Raw genomic sequence first — 15,489 nt, 5'->3', positions numbered from 1 at the left:
AGGATAAGGGATTTAAGTACAGAGAATTTTTTTCAACACCTCTATCATTGAGGAAAGGTTTCTAAAAAATGCACTTTGGCGCCAGGTTGATGCTTGACAAGAAAGGTAGATGTAGATTCTGTTGCCAAGTGATGTCGCCATGTGATGACACATGTAAACAGATTCCTTCGTGACTGTAGTAAGTTTATGACTGTGTCTACTGGTCGGTAAACAACACAATACATACTGTTAGAGCAGCACGATAGCCAACCATGCAGAGAGAGATGAGGGCAGCGATAGGGGATGACGTTGTTTCATGTCTCCTTGAGTGGAAAAAGGTTTGCACTGGAGTTGATAAGAGATTGTCATCAGGGTATGGCTTCAAGGTGTATGGCTACGTGGAGGGAAGGTGGCACGTTACGCTCACGTGATCATGAATCCTGACACCGAATGTTTCCGGATAGGAGGAAAATGACACCTCTGTTTACATGGGGGATGACTTATTGCCAACAGAAATTGCTTCCATTGATTTGTCATCTTTGAGATGTGGTATATATATATGACCAAATTATAAACATCTTTGCATTTGGTTTCTGATATGGTGTCTTGTGGCAAGAAGAGAGGGTGGTGTGGTAGGCCAGTGGTTAAGGTGTTGGAAATGCTGGAAATCTGGTTTGATTGCACACGTTGTGGGGCGCCCACTGAACACTGTTGTGAGGGGTTTAGTCTTGCATTCAAGATTATTGGATTTAAATAGCGATGTGCATTTGTCTGTGTCTGCTTGTACCTTGTCTGGACAACTGGATACCATACTGCAGTTAAATGGACTTAAAAAACTGCACCCATGTGGGGATTTGAACCTGGGTCTTCAATGTGATTAGCAAATGCTTTAAAACCACTAGACTAGACTTACATCTAGTCTCTGAAATGAACATCTTTTACAGAAAAAAAGAAAGAAGTCAAATTATAGTTATAAAATATAATAAAAAAGAGCCCAGAGGCTTCCTTCATTCCTCATACTGCAGTAATCTAGACTTGCATGGGTATATATTTATTTCAGGGTCTGTAAGACGGACTGCCACCAGACTACTCCACTGCCTCTGATTCCCAGTCAGGTGGGGGTGTTATTTTTTAAGGGTGACGTGGGCCAAACCATGTAAGGCCTATGTGTGCCCAACTCATTGACTTTACTTAATATGAATCACAAAGTGTTATGTCGCTAAAACAACAACACAGAATCGTTTAGCTAAGACATTGAGACGTCAGCATATGTAATATTCATTTGGATACATGTCTACCTTGAAAAATTAATGATGGGAAAAAGAAAAGACAGAAGAATAACCTCTGCTTCATGATATGGATTAAAACCTTAAGCTGACACTTTCATATCTGAAACATGAAATACTTGTTCAATAAAAAAGTAGATGAACATGGTAGAATTTGAGAGCCTATCTAAATTACATCATATTTCCAGATTAAGAGACGTTGCACGGAAAGATACGTGATGTTGGAATCTAAAATTGTAGGTGAAGAAAACCCCGTCTGTCTGGTCACAAGAGTTGCTGTGCCCTGATTGTGGTTTTAGGTTTGTGAACACCATACCCGTGCATGTTGGTTTCACCAAAGTTCATCACTTCAGGCTTTCCTCCCACATTAGGGGGCACGGGTGGCCCAGTCGTCTAAGGCGCCACAATTCACTGTGCAGAGTTGCATCCTTTGGGCATGCCAGAAACCTATGATTGTGGGTTCGAATCCCGGTTCGCCCTGATTATGTTTCTAGGTTTGTCAGCACCATACCTGGGCTCGTGGGTTTCACTGAAGTGGTAAACGTCTGAGACCTACATCACTTCGGGCTTTCCTCCCACATAAAGCTGACACGCCGTGATATAACTGGAATACTGTTAAGAGCAGCGTTAAATCCAACTCACTCACTCCTCCCACGTTAAACCCAACACAATCACTCACTTTGATGATGATGATGATGATGATGATGATGGGGATGTTGATGAAAACACTTAACATGAAATAGCCTGCTTTAAGTTAACACATGTTGTTTGAACAATTTCTGTGTACTTGTATAATTTGTATAATTGTTTGTGATGTGTGCTTGACACCTGAACAGTCGTAACAAAATATGACAAAAAGTTAGCAAGGCATAAAGTACTTTGAAGAATATTGGAAATTTTGTTTCAGTAAAACTGTCCTAAAGTTCTGCAATTGCTAACATTTTACCATATTCATTTAATGGCTGTCGTAGGTGTCATCAAATCTGCCAATATTTCCTTCACAGTTTGCAGGTTTTGACAGCTTTATTCAGTAATGGTCACATTCGTAGCATATTCTTTTTTTATCTTCATATAAATCACCTTCATGAAAAATAGATTTGACAGATCGGAAAAACTTTTATTATTTGCCCATTTTTATGACAGCATTTCAAATTAGGATATGTTATATATCCACCCATTCTAATGAAATAACAGATTTGAGTTTGGCTACAGGTTTGACTGAAAGCAGAAACTCCCCAAGAAATGTAGACCTGATTTTTCATGTCCATCTCATCTCCCCAAAGATGGCTGCCATAAAATTCATTTGTTGAAGGGAAGCATATAACGAGATTGCTTGTCAAGTTCCTGCAATGATTCCAAGAACGTATGTGCATAAATCTGCAGTATTGACCAGTGGATCAGTAGCAGAGGATTCATACCATCTCCTGTAGGTGGTTGACATGACTTCTCCATAACAGTGATGTAGTTTGTAACATAATACCCCGATAAATCAAATGGCTTTAGTCTCAGAATAGTTGTAAATAAATATCCCCAGGCTTTGAGTGAGATGGTTGTAGTGGTTGTTGAGCTGGCTGCAGTTTTATGGGGGTCTGGATAATGGACGAAGATGAGGAGGGGCAAGTGGACTACCCAGGTGATATAGGTGATGGGTCCTTGGTGGGATATGGCCAGGTGATATGGCAGGTATCCCACTCCCTGCATGGTATATGCGACAATTTACCAGGAATGTCTCCGACAGCTGGAGGTCAGCGATCAACAGATGGCAATAAAACTATACTACTCTACATAAACAATGGGGGAATGATTAAAGAGGCAAAGCACCCCACCAGCTTGGCATGCACCCCCTGTGATCTGGGAGAAGATTCATTTCGCTGTCTGCCACTGATACTGGCAGTGGCATTTCCTTGTCTTTCAGCTGGCTAAAGGGCTGTGGAAGAGAGTGAGAATGGTGTAACAAGGCTCGGAGCTCGGTTACAGGAAATAAAGACAGGTTTCTGAACAAAAAGGCAGGGCATTTAGACATCTATCATCATTACCTCCAAGTGAAAAATCCAAGCATAACAGTTTATTGTAAGGGGGGCTTTTTCCAGAAGATATTTTTACCCACCAAATGGGTGGCCATTCTCATGTACAAATAAACACAATGTAGTTTGTTAGCTGTTCATGTAAGAAGGCAATGTTTATGAAAATGGTTTGGTCATTATTTGATATCTGGTGTAGCCTAAGGTGAAGATACCCGTTATCACAATCATATGCTATTTGTCTGTCAACATCTTGGACACAAGACACCTTGCTGTCACCTTTTTAGCTGGAAGCTTTAGATTCATGTTGGTTGGGTTTCAGCAATAAAGATCATATGTGAGCTTTAAACTGTGGAGTGCATGTTGTGCTTCTCAGTTGGCCAGTGTATCAGATGAATGGTGGTGCCACTTGGCGCTATGATCCTGGGAGGGACAGGGTGAGGGATCAAGTGGGACCGGCTGTTGTATTGCACAGATATAGCTGGGAGAGACATCACAACAAGATGGAGAAGATGTAGGATTAAGGTCTGCTTTTGTAACCAGGCAACCATTAACCGTAATTATTATGGTTGAAAATAAAAATGGCATTGAGACATTTTTACATATTAATAAAAATTTAAGCTTGCCATGTTTTGAGAAGATTAATCAAAATATGTAATGACTTTTTGAAATGCAACCCGACCTGATTTCATTTTGTCAAAATTGTCATAATTTATGCATGATAGGTCTAAAAAGGACAGATTCTGTTTTTAAATACCATGTGTTTTTCACTTTTTCTGATTTAATTTTTTATGAAGTATGGCTATATCGTATCTTGTTCTTAGAAGCGATGAATTATGGTTTGTAGGTTGTCAGTGATGTAAATCGTGTTCTGCTTAGCTCTAGCCAGAGGCTCGGGTTAACAATTTGCACAAGAGATAGCTCATCTTTTTCTCCAAGTTAAGGTTCAAATGACAGTTAGCGCTTAATTTTCATCTCTAGAGAAAGAGTTTGGCTGCCGATGGATGCAGCGACTAGCTTCTGACGGCTCATCAATGGCTGTTGGCTGTAGTATTTATAAGGTTCTCAATAACAGCTATGATGATTTCGCCGCCATTATCAAGCAATATCCTATTGTTGGATGTAGATTTGCTCGAGCATATCGTATGTGTTGTGTCGTGGTCTGAATGTGAATGTTGCAAGCAGTACACAATGCACTCTTTGTATCATCAGGGCGGAATAATGTCTTCTGTTTCTATTTCCAGACTCCAACATACAAAACAATTGCTTTCCTTCAATTCTGTTGTATACTGGTATCTTGCATTAATCATAAAAGGAAACTGCTGACTCGTCTCTGAGGCCAGAATGATTTAATTTCTTGTTTTACGGATTTTCGTGGATTTTCATGGTCAAGAACACATGGCTAAATAAAAGGTAGGACACATTTGGGGAACATTCTGAACTAAAACATCTATTTTATTTAAAGAGCATATTTGTCATCAAACAGCAAGTATTGATTTGGGGAAGATTTTCTAACACCATTCTGAAACAAAAACTTTTTATTAACTAAAGCATATTTTTCAGCAATTATTTTAATAATCATTCAATTACTACAACTACTGAATAGCAAAAACAAATTAAGTCTGAAGATTGTCTGAAAAGAAGAAAACTTGATCTGAAATGGATTGATATATATGAGGTACTTTTCTGTGAAACAACTGACAGATTCTGTGTCATAGATTCTTCATCTGGTGTCAGTACCCCATGTGTTGGTTCTCTATATTCAAACTAATCGCTAATGCTGTGGGTCTATTTCAGTTCATATACAAAGTAAATACAAGTAATTGACATGTGTTGGCATAGGCCTGGACATCAGTATGCAGATTGATCTCATGCATGCGGAGACCCCGAGACCTCCGATTTAGTGTTACTCTGTTAATTCCAGGCCGCCATTACGTATCCCTGGTGGACTGGCGTCTCACCCAACAGTCACACATTGTCCCAGTTCTAGTCAATATGCAGCACAAACCTGGCATTTTAATATCCAAGGAAATCAGCCTGATGTCCAGATCATGTGTCTAGTCTCAAGAGGGGAGGGTCACAGTTCTTTCAGTCATTAAATTGGGACAATCTCATTATTCATACTGGACAATGGGCAGTTTGACCATGTTTGTCATTAAGGGCCAGACTGTGTGGTCAGGAATTCATGGTCAGGATTGGCTGTAGGCCGGTGGACACTGGAGCCAGGCCAGGCTGAAGCAGGTGTGTCAGTCCAGGGATGTGCTGGAGAGGCTGAGAGAGTGAGTGAAGTGTTTGCTGGCCAGGCAAGTGTGGATGGAGTGAGAGTCCCCCGACAGGTGGGAGGTATGGTGCTTGCGTAGACACATGTGTTTATTGGGAGCCTTCAGTGATCAGGCAAACTTGGTGGAGGGTAGACTCTGTTACAAGTTAATTGGGATTACCTGGAAGTAGTCGTCAACAAGAGCAGGTGTGAATGCAGGTATTGTTGTGTTAATTAGAAATAATTAGGGGGTGTTTCAGGGCTTTGGAATTTGTGTTTGTGGCAAATAAAGAATTGATTTTCAATTAGCTGAACAAGGAAATAGCGGAACAAATCAATATAGTGGATATATTTTCATTTATGTCAATTACATATATATACTCTAGAGTAACATTGAGCCTATGAAAACATTTCTTTAAAATAATTGTAATACATATTTTTGTCAATAAAATCTTCCCTCCTCTGCTGTTTTCATTTGAATCAAGGAAATTGGACTTAAGTTTGCCTATGATGTTTGTTAAAGATATATGCTTGTCGTAAATGGCAATTTTTCTAACAGTATCGTTGGTCAGATTTGCTGACATTGTTGATGCATGTCATCGTATCCAAACTGCGTAGATAGATGTTTATGACGCCAATCTCTAGATTGTCTGGCCCAGACTCATCAACAGACTGTCGTCATATGATTATGTGAGCTATGCCACTCAGGAGAGGTTAAAGTGGAACACCACTTTCTTCTCAACTGCTTTTCTACACCACTATCAGATTATCTGTCACAGCCCATATCTTCAATGCCGATCATATCACTGCTTTAACATCCCTACTAAATCCACTCACTGATTGTTTAGCCCTATAGCCTGTTCAATTCACAGCATGTTTCAAATGTGGCACACTGCCTTCTGTTTACACTCTACGACAGTGCTGTTACTATACACTCTGACATGGTGTGTTTTCATTGTTATTATCATTATGATTATCATTATCATTGTCAATACCATGATTACTGTATAATATTTCTCATTGTCATAATGTAAACTGTGTTCAATTTGTGTCTGTAGCCAGCCCCTAGTGGGTGTATATGTACCAAAAAAAGGATCTTATCTTTTCTTATAGCTGGAATTCTGCTGAGTATGGCATTCAACAACAAACAAACAAGAAGTAAAAAATAACTTTAAACATATATATTCCACCAACATTGCGCAGGACTAATACTACTGTAAGCAAGGATTATATCCTACCTAAATATTATCCTGGGAGAAGTTTTGCTCTAGAGTATGGTATCGTGGAGTATAGTCTGGGTTCAAATTCACGAGGGAGAATCATCCTGACACTAGAGAATTTCATCCCCGGGATAAAAAATAGGGTAGGATAATATTCACTCTTACACCACTACTGTGGATATTTGGAGTGATGTGTGTTTTTTGTTATGATTCTTTGCTGTTTATACTTTCTGTGTAAGGTAATAAAAAATGTCCTCCCAAACTCCGAAGCATGGAATTTAGGGTCTCTCAGGTCTAATCTTCTATTTAAGATCCTCATCAAATTGATTTCGGGCAAGTAAACCTTGGGTTTCAGTCGTAATGTTTTGTTGGAAAAGCCAGCATTACATTTAAGATGGTGAAAAACCATGGATACTCTCAAGCAACTGTCACAGCCAATCATCAGATGAATATCTTATTCCTTTATCAGACAAGCTAAGTCTCAGTCTCCAAGCTGAATCCTGCTAATGATACCTTTATTCTAAATTGCTGTTTTGAATGCCCCTGCAAGATCTAAAAACAGGTCTTGGGAACTTAAGACAATTTTCCCCATCTTCAACAGGCACACCTTGCTATTAACGTGTTTCTTGAGAAAATGTCATGACTTTGTGATTAATGCCACGTTTTTCTCATAATAGACATTGAGTTACTTGAGTTTTGTTACGCTGAGAGGAGGAGACATATGGAAGCATCAATGATTACTTGAAGGTCTTCGGATGACTGCTGTTCAATTTCTTGTAGTCATGCAATATTTATTAGTTGTCAGGAATATGTTGTTGTTATGATGGTCAGGTACTATGTTCCTCACCACTGATGATGTCTTCATGATAGTGATTAGACATCCAGACTCTCTATGAATAACTGGATGAGGTACCATTCTGACATAACAACCGATTCATCCATTGACTGCTTGTGTTCGGTCTGAATAAGACATCATGTACAGTGTAAATATCAGGCGTTTCATAATGTGTATGCCATTTGAAAAATGTATCGTGTTGTGCTACGCTTCACTAAAATCACCTTAACAGAGACTCTAATGTGTATGTTGTATCTATTTATATCACTATTTTTTTACCATCGGCAAAGCAATTTGTGCATTGGTGACCGCTTGAGGAGTGTATGTTGTTGATGAAGCCAGCATCAGCAGTGTCTGTTCTCTGTTGTCATGGATAACGCATGCAGGCGATGTTACTCATCACAATGAACATTACTGCAAACAGAGACATCGGAGCTCAACAAATATCCCTACCTCATATTTACCATACATATTACACGAAATCCAGATGAGGGTGCACTATCGACTCCTTGAGGTGTATTTCTCATGCTAAGTACAATATTTGACTTGGTAATTACTTGAGTCTTTGATCATGGGTATTACCGGTTTTTTTCTTATCCGTTGTTATGGCCACTATGAAAATGGAATTATTTTTATTCATTGAGGTTAATATCGCTTGTGTATCAATAGTTTTATTTTATGTACAGCAAAATTTCAAGTTATTGGAACCAATGTATTGTGTGATCAGAATTTCATGATCTTAAGCATATATATGTGAAAAGAAAGAGCAAGTATAATGCACACCCCCTCTAGTGGATTCAGCCCAAAAAAGTTTTTTGAATTTTATGCGCAGAAAAGAATTACACTGTACCCCTTCAGTGAATTATGGCATGTATAATGTGCACCACCTTCCACACAGCTGTGGTTTTTTTGGAAAAGTGTGCACTATACTCAAGAAAATATGGTGCATAGCGCTATGTGAAGAAGAAAGAATTTTTGTCATTGTTTAGTGAAAAGCATCAAGAAGTTTGTGCGTTGTTTGGTACTAATTTCCGATTGTAGGAAATTAAGAGAATAGTAACACTATCCTATAACGATCCTATAAGATGGCTGACAGTTAATACATATCAACCAAGCAGTTGATACAAGGCTACAAGTTTTCTCAGCAATTCCTTGATAATTCCAATTGTTGAGATGCTCACCTACTCAACTAACTACTAGGACGGTTAGACGCTCTTCAATGACTGCCCCACACTAATGTTATTTTGTGCAGCATTACAATTGCTGGCCACTTTCACATCAAAAAGAGTCTGCGAGATCAGCGGAGCTAATCGGCCTTATTGACTGTTTCCGTCAAATTGGCGATGTTCCCGACATCCCCATTCACTAATGGAATATACATGGTAGAACATTTTGTTTGAACATTTATTCGTAACCTAAATAGGAATTTATCACTTTGGAACAACAGTACATCAATATGAAATGTTTTACAAAATTGTTTTCGGCATGTGAGTTCACTGATTCGAGAGGTGTCTGTGACACAGAATTGCTGGATTCAAGGATTACTGGGAGTAGATGGATAGGGTTTATGTTTTTGGGATAACAACATTATCATTGTGATAGATTGGATCAATATGATACTCCACCTTACACAGTGATGGAATAGCATGTAGTATTGATGATAAGGCAGCGTAAAAACGGGTGTTGCCTGGGTTTGTGGTAATAATTCTCTGAAAGCTTCCGCCACAATTAGAAGAGTACCTGCTCTTCACCAATTACTGCATCCCAGTTGAAATGGGCTTAGCAATGGCAAGAAGTCGTCCCTTGGATTCCCAACTTGGAGAACGGTCTCTATCCCATGACGATGGGAACGGCAGTATTGGGTAACGGTGTCAGGGTGTTGGCATATTCGTGGATTTGATGCAGGATCTGGAGGTATCTGTGTTCATCCCTTGTTAATTCTGGTGGTTATTCCTGGTACACATCGCTGTAATGATGTTAATTTGATACCCACAGAAACAGCAAACCTGGGGAAGAAAAACAGGTTTGATATTGTGGGGACCACGTCCTCCTTCTGCTTGCAGTGCAGTGTGTGGAGTTTACACCGGCAGGATCGGATTGCCGCAAGTTGGACTGAGCAGGATTGCAATTCTAGGAGTCGGATACTTCACTTGTCTGGGGCCTTCCATTAGACTCCGAATGGCTACAAGTTGGACTGTGTTTGGACAGATGTTATTGTTTAACATGGCCCGGTGAAGCAGTCAGTTTCGTATGTAATGCAAATATTTTGAAGTGAGTGTGTTTCTCCTTGCAACAGTTGGTACTTAGAGACAGGTCTGCACAAGTCTCTCTCTTTCAGAACCATGTGTTCTGCTTTATATTCTGTTTGAATCAGGTAAGTGTTCTATGTTTGTTAGATTTCCATCATTTGAAGATTTTTCTACCCTATCTCTGTCTGGACTTCAAGTAGGTTCCAGAGAGACTTGTTTTGAATTTGTAGCATGGCACTTGTTATTATGTGTATGTAAGAGGTGCTTGATGATAGCTCGTTATCAGGGTTAGCGGTGATGTTAATTAGCGCATGACTCGAGTATCGGCCCACAATGTCAAGTGGCTACACCATATGGGACGAGGGCACTCGAGTGGCAGGAGGCAGAACTTTTTATCAATGGTGGTTGGTTGGGACCAGCTAAAGAGGAATAAATATTATTCCTGGAGTTTCCAAAGCTGGATGTCTGAATGTGTCTGGGTGTGGTGATCTCTATCTCCCCTGTCCAGATTGTGGTGTTTCCCTCCAACTGTGACATTGGACGCTGGTTATGTAAGTACAAATTATGAATGTGGAATAATGGTTGCACACTCTCGTTTTGGGAAAGTTGCATGGCTTTGTCATAATTAGCAGGGATGGTCATGATATTTAATGGTCTGGCGATTGACATGTGATGTTATTTTGCCGTTATTTGCGGCATTAGTCAGATGGGTTATTTAAACCATGATGTCCCATACATTTATCCTATTACACAGAAAAGCACTCTCTGATGTTTAGTTTTGACATGTTAGTAACAAATCTGTTGATAACTGTGTTCATGAGTGATTACATTTCGAAAATGATAGACCATCGCTTTTATGCGACATCGAATCGCTCTTTATTGCATTTAGTTAATTAATTTTTTTTAGCAAGTAATGTACTTTTTTTTAATAAAGTATCAGGAAAATAGATAAAAAGGATAATAATGAAATGACTTTTTATGTACATTTGAAACTAATTGAACACCACATGAAAATTTACATGATCAGGGATGAGATTTTTACGAATTCAACTGATTTCGTTTCGTCAAGGGTAACTTTTCTAATACATGCCATTACAAAATAAGCATGTCATATAGTCACCTATACCTCTGGGTATTTTCATTGTTTTTTATTTAAAAACCCCTTACTCATTCCTGCTAGATAGCCTAGTTTATAATGTTCCCGTGTGGCAGAAGACATTGATATGATTCCGGGTATGACATGTGAGTGATATATGCAGCTTCTCCATATGCAACTCTGAGTCTGTGTGGCTTGCTGGTGTTTCTCTGCGAGAATGTTGGCACTGGCGTTCGTGCACCTATCACTTGGTTTGAAGCAATCTGTTAAGCAGACCTTCTGACGGACTGCTGTTTCTTCATGCAGTACCTCAACTCCTTCTTTGTCAACTTTGACAATTTGAGGTAATTTACGTGCTCGTATATTACTCTGCCAGACACATACTTTTGACAGGTACTTTTTACCTCTACAGTTTATGCATTCTTAAAATCCTAATGTTATCCTATTATTGTCAGTCTCAGGAAAGTAGTATGTAAACTTAGATGTTAGCTGCCCATGCACTAATTGGAGTAATTAGCTAATTATGTGCGTAGTTAGTTAGGTTGTGCAGTACAGTCGTTAAGGCACATTGGGAGACAGGACTGGATGTCTAGAAAGATTAAGAAAGCAGCTTAATAACTATGTCAACACTTTTGGACAGGGGATTATATTGTGAAATGAATACTACGAAGTTGCACAGTTGTCTACATAGATATCCTATGGCTATTGTTGTGTGAAAACATGTCATTATGTGGCTGTTTATCTATCCTTTTGATGTTCAAGCAGTGTGTGACAGATTGATCTGTTAGTAAAAGGTGGGGTTTTACTAGTCATATCGGTGTAATGAGTTGTGTTTATCTGGGCGGTACTTTGATTATCTGAGATTTCTCATTATGGAAGCAGGCTTGGTCTTCTGAGTAACATGTTTTACATAGTTTGATAGTAGTCTGAACATATGGATGAAGCTACAAGAGTTCAAAGAGACTTGACATCCTTGATAGTAGAAGTTTGGACATAAAGTGTTGAACTGAGATTTGATGGAGGAGGGGAGTGTATGTAAGTTATATTTATTCATAAGTGATTAATATTTGCAAATTTACTGCTGCACAGATGAAGTATTCCAGTCTTGTGTTATCTTCTTCAGAAATTTTATAACTCATGAAAAAAACAACCCAAATCAGTAGACAAAATTTGGTACACATTTCAACCATAATTCCTTTTTTAAAAAGCTCTTCAACTTAACCATGTCAACCCTTATGATTTGTGTGTAATTATTACAATATTTTAAACCAAATTCTGTGAATATGATCAAGGGATATATTACAAAGTTTGTCTAAAATTGCCTGTAATTTAACAAGGTAATGAAATGCAATTTTCTGTAACAAAAACAAGTTTTCAAATGTTACAGTTGTTTTCATGCTTAATCTCAACTTAATGCTTAGTACGTGGAGGAAAAAGTGAGAAAGATTTAAGCCAGAGTGTCTTTTTGGAAAATAAAGCCCCGAAGTAAGTATTTGTGATTGCTTTTGTAGGTGCTTTTGTAGATGTGATCTGCTGGTATGGAATTAACTTTGAGAAACAGCAAAATGACTCTAACCAATTAATTTTGATGATGAATTTGATAGGATGACCCAATTATTAATTATGATTTTACGACCAATTCTCTGTGGTTGGAATCTCTGGAAAGCTTTTGCATCAAGCTTTTGATTCATCATGAATAACACTTGAGAAGCATAATGACCTAAACATATAGGAGTAGGTAAACTTTTAAGGAGACAAAGTTAAAGCAGACGTAAACTATAACACGATAACACGCAAACTAATGGCGTCAATGGCTTTCCCAGATGATATCAGCGGAGGTTAAAGTTCCCACGTTGTGATGAAATAGCACTGAGTTTGGTTGCCCTTCAAGAATGTCCTGGCAGACATTTGCATGTGATCATACTGTTTTTCTGATGACTGTTCAAAGGGTGATATGTCAGGTCTTTAGATGTTTGGTAGGTGTTTATAGCTATGTCATGTATGCCAGGTTAATACAGTTGTGTATACAATACCATCTGCGGGATCTCGACCACTGACTCGTGTGTATAGATATTAGCACTTATGGAAACTTTAATCCATTCAAAGTGCCAGTGTTATATTGAGATCAGGAAAGGTGTCCTATGAAAGACAGTGAAACTGCTTTCACGGTGACAAGCTGTCTGGTGAAATTGTATGCATTTCAACCCTTGAAATCCTTTCTCTGTGTGATATTTTTTAAGCTGTTTTTTTTTTTTTCATATGGAATTTCTAAACTTTTTGCATCTTGAAACTGTATCCATCACTGATTAGATCATGCTACTCTTCATGTACATTGATTTAGTTATCAACTTATTATGTAATGGAGGAAAATGGTTTGATGTTAGGCGCTTTGGGGGAATCACGAAATGGATTATTTTTTCTATCTATTTATTTTCAAGCCTTGTCACCAATATGTTTTACCATCAGTGTTAAGATACTGCCATGCCTCATTGAAAGTAATTATCTTTGAAGTTATACAGATATTGATGTTAGCTCCCGGCTTGTCGAAAAATTTCAAACGTTACCCAATTTTATGAGACTATCAAAGAAGTCTGGTTAGGCATGGAAAACATTCAACTGATATAGGTTCCAACAGAAGATGTCGCTGGCTTCATATAAACTTAATTTTCGGCACATTTGTGGTTGGTACTGATGGAGATAGTATCTTTGAAGATTGTCCCTGAGTTCTCTGATAGTGGTGAGTTTATGCATTGTTTATCAAGTAATCTGCCACGCTCTGTGTCTCGGGAGAAAGTTGTATGAAGGGTGGTCTCGGGTTGATGTCATGTGTTCAAATGAAGCCCATCATGTGCGTACCACCCATTGTTCACTGCTATTGTTTTAGGGCTCTCTAACACATATGTAAGTCATTCTAGTAATCTTTCAACATTTCGGCTATGTTCATTCAAGGCTCAACATGTATACAAATGATGGAATGGAGACATGTGCTATCCATCGTTTATCCGTAGTCACAAAAACAATGCTTCTTCGTGGTAGTTGGGTTTTAAGGTTTTTTTCTATTGCTCTCTTGGTTATATTTAGGTGGTAATATATGTGACAGGTGTTGAATGTTTATTTTTGCTTTGAAATGGAGGCTCTATTGTTTATGTTCCATTGTTCAAGTAAATATTGACAAGATTTGTTACATTTCCTTTTTTCTGGGTAAATAGTGTTATTAGGCAGGAAGTGTATGTCGATTTCCATCACATTTCTTTTCTAAAGCACAGTTTTTTATAATGTTTTGCTACGAATATTTGGTAAGAAAAACCCATCAGATTTCAGCAGCAACAAAGCAGTAGTTTTAGTTTGTTTGATTTTTTGACATCTTGAATTTCAGTAAAGGCGGCATAGTTTGTTGTAAGTTTGTTTATGAGAGAAAACTATGTTTTTGTCTTTTGTTTACAACGTTTTAGGTTTTTATGAAAGTCATTGCAGAGAATTCAATTTAGAGATTTCAAAAGGGTTTAATGCAGCAGGGATAATCATAGCGGTATAATGAATACAGAGTTATGGGCAATTAACTCTTTCATTGTTGTCATCACAATGATCCTGGCTTGTTCCTCAAGCTTAAGCCTTCTAAAGCCAGGAGCAGATCTTAATCACTCTTTTCTCATTACAAACAATTTCCAATTTGTTTTACGGCCAGGCTTCTTGTGAGGTAGATGACCTAACAGTCAGGAGTCACCCTTGATTTGGCCACTGATGTGTTGGTGCCAAGTCTAAGCCACGAGGCGATCTATCTTGCATGGATTGTAACTGTCTTGTATCATACCACAAGTGATGGGAATGCACTACATGGGCAGTTTACTAACTAATGCATTTTCTGATCAAAGCGAGTCAGGAGCTAACTAAGAGGTTTTGATGTGAGAGGTAGGTGTGCTTCTAGATCAATATTGGACGAGAAATTCACAGGTTTCGTACATGCACTTTTCAAGGCCTCTTAGATCTTTATGGGAGGGTGATGGACCGTGACGGTAAGCACATGTATTAGAGCACACAACCTGCAAATTGTAAGTGATTAAAGTGGCCATGTGTCCACAGCACTTGCTCACTAAATGCAGTGTTAATGATCAGAGGGAGTCGTAGAGAAGATCTTTAGTGGTTTACATTGAGGTGGAGGTGGTGGTGTGAGGAGGGAATTGTGGCCTTTTTGAGATGTGAGTAGTGCAGGGCTGATCATTCTGAATGTCCGAATGTGGTGTTGATTGTTATATATCTAATATTCAGAAACAGTTTTTAAAAATTAATTTCTAATAATTGAAAGCCGTCAAAATTGTAAGAACATGTATGTGATTCATGATGGATAGTGATGTTTATTATTGAACATCAATTCGTATTCAATGCTGATGGTGTTTCATCTTTCAAGGATGTCTGGCTGCAATTAGCCTCAATTCTGCTGATGCGACATTTTGCAATATTCACTCACTCACTCCATCTATGGGTGAATTTTTATTTCACATGATTTCATAGACTTCCATCCTGATTATATTCTCTTGCTCTGTCA

General features: G+C 38.5%; 1 protein-coding gene across 9 annotated transcripts in view; it reads left to right on the top strand.

Moving 5' to 3' along the window:
• Window positions 1-15,489, top strand: part of LOC139446192 (plexin-B-like) — a 222,278-nt gene that overhangs the window by 130,888 nt on the left and 75,901 nt on the right. The window contains exon 1 of one of the 9 annotated variants that reach the window (XM_071227505.1): window positions 9,680-9,872. The exons of 5 other annotated variants lie outside the window; for them this stretch is intronic. The gene's annotated coding sequence lies outside the window, so the exon portion shown is untranslated. Of the gene's footprint in view, window positions 1-9,679; window positions 9,873-9,897; window positions 9,976-10,218; window positions 10,402-11,943; window positions 11,982-15,489 lie in introns of those variants that run through there. 3 more of the 9 variants (XM_071227506.1, XM_071227504.1, XM_071227507.1) reach the window with 3 other exon arrangements.

Source organism: Haliotis cracherodii, unplaced genomic scaffold, assembly GCF_022045235.1.
Source record: "Haliotis cracherodii isolate W230 unplaced genomic scaffold, xgHalCrac1.p SCAF_6, whole genome shotgun sequence".
In the NCBI taxonomy this organism is placed as follows: Eukaryota; Metazoa; Mollusca; class Gastropoda; order Lepetellida; family Haliotidae; genus Haliotis; species Haliotis cracherodii.
Note: the sequence above shows the minus strand (reverse complement) of the source record. Positions and strands in the feature narration are given on the sequence as shown.